Consider the following 2060-nt stretch of genomic DNA (forward strand, 5'->3'; position numbering starts at 1 on the left):
ATGTTTCTCAGAATTTTCCATTCTTTGAGTTAACAGCTTGATCTCATTCTTCATCTCTTTTTGCTCTAAGAGATCTTCTTCAAGCATCTTTTCAATTCTGGACAATTGTTAAGGTTGCTATTGAAAAGTCTGTTGTCCAGATGAGTAGCCCTGCTACCCAGGTGAGTAGCTCTATTGTCCAGGTTGATAGCTTTGTTTTGCTGGCCCTTGGTCCTGATTGTTCTGGTATGAGAAGTTTGGGTGATTCCTCCAACCTGGATTGTATGTGTTGGAGTATGGATTGTTTTGCCTTTGGTTGTAGCTGACTATCGCATCACACTGCTCAAGTTGGTTTATCTATGTTCGTATTGGCCCTAGGGGGCAAGTATCTTGAGCATGATCCATACTTCCGCAAGTTTCGCAAACACAAACCATCGCATTGGCCATGTTGTTGTTTCCCATGGCCTCAAACTTCTTGGTCAGAGAGTCTAGCTTTGCAGACATGAGAGTCACTGCATCTACGTCGAATTTTCCTGACGGTTTTATTGGATTCCCTGAGAAAGAACCACCAGATCTTTCTGATGCCCACTGATGGTGATTCTGTGCCACATTCTCTATGGTCTCTTCAGCTTCATCAAGGCTCTTGTTCATCAGTGCTCCTCTTGCTGCAGAATCGAGGGATACCTTCGTGTGATAGTTGATTCCATTGTAAAAGGTGTGTAGAACCAACCATTTCTCAAGGCCATGATGGGGACACTGTCTCAACATACTTTTGAACCTATCCCAGGCTTTAAATAATGATTCTAAATCAATTTGTTTGAAGCTTGCAATCAAATTCCTCATATGGGCAGTTTTGCTTGGTGGATAGAATTTGTCTAGGAATTTCTGCTCACACTACTCCCAGGATGTAATGCTATTTGCTGGAAGAGAATTTAGCCACTACTTGACTCTGTCTTTCAGGGAGAATCCGAAGAGAAATAACCTTACTAATTCTGGAGGGACTCCGTTCACTTTCATAGTACCACAGATCTAATAGAAAACTTCTAAGTGGTGGTTTGGATCATCGTGTGGTCCTCCTCCAAATTGATTCTGCTGAACCATGTGAATTACTACAGGCTTGATTTCAAAATTGTTAGCTTCGATTGGCAGTTGAGTGATGCTAGACCGAACCCCTCGTGCATAAGGTGTTGCATAATCCTTCAACAATTTATCAGCCATCTCTGAAGATTCTTGTACTACTTGAAATGCTTTTTGAAGGTTTCTTCTTCTCAAGAAGGTCCCATCGATCTCTGGATCAAACGGTAGAAGTTGTCCTGAAAGATTAGCTCTTCGTATGCAAAAATAAAATATGAAATATAGTAAAGAAGAAGAGATAAAATAATATTATTTTTGGCATATTAATAAAAATGTAGAAGGTAAAGAAAAACAAGAATAAAATTATTTATCTCTAAATGCAAAATATTAGAAAAAGGAAAGATAAAGGAAAAGAAAATAAAGTCTAGCCTAATCTAATATGGTTATCACTAATGTTATCGACGCAATCCCCGGCAACAGCGCCAATATCTTGTTACGATTCCGCAAGTGCACGAATTCGTCATCAGTAATAAAGATTATCGATCCCACGAGGACTGGCTATAAGCACTAGTGATGGCACACTTAGGATTAGCTACGCTATCGATGGTTGTAAGTAATCTAAGAAAAGAGATTGGGAAGCGGAAATGAAAACGAGAACTAGCAACGAGAAGTAATCAACTTGGTTTCATTGTGGCAGTATTGATGTATCACATACTATCCTATACTCATTGTCCATCAGCATGCATTCACCGGAAGCTAAATCAACTATCCTTAAGTACCAAACAAAGACGACCCCTATGAAATCATGTTACGGTTAACCCCTGTCACTAGGGCGCCTTGGTAGATCACAAGGACACAACTCTAATTGATGTTATCAAGGATAGAATTAAGGAGCTTAGTTTGGTCTCTTACTTCCTTGTGGAGGAGTCACCTCTCCTTTCAAGGAAGTACCCAAGATGTCCGTGAACGACTTACCCCTGTCACTAGGGCCCCTCGGTGTACAATCT

The 2060-nt window shown here is 40.4% G+C and overlaps 1 non-coding gene across 1 annotated transcript; it reads left to right on the forward strand.

The window, feature by feature from the left end:
* Positions 1-718: 718 nt before the first annotated feature.
* LOC122044738 lies at positions 719-824 on the forward strand. The gene has a single exon (XR_006129752.1). It is a non-coding gene; the product is annotated as a small nucleolar RNA R71 (small nucleolar RNA).
* The last annotated feature ends 1236 nt before the right edge of the window (positions 825-2060 follow it).

The sequence above is a fragment of the Zingiber officinale genome, chromosome 2A (genome assembly GCF_018446385.1).
Source record: "Zingiber officinale cultivar Zhangliang chromosome 2A, Zo_v1.1, whole genome shotgun sequence".
In the NCBI taxonomy this organism is placed as follows: Eukaryota; Viridiplantae; Streptophyta; class Magnoliopsida; order Zingiberales; family Zingiberaceae; genus Zingiber; species Zingiber officinale.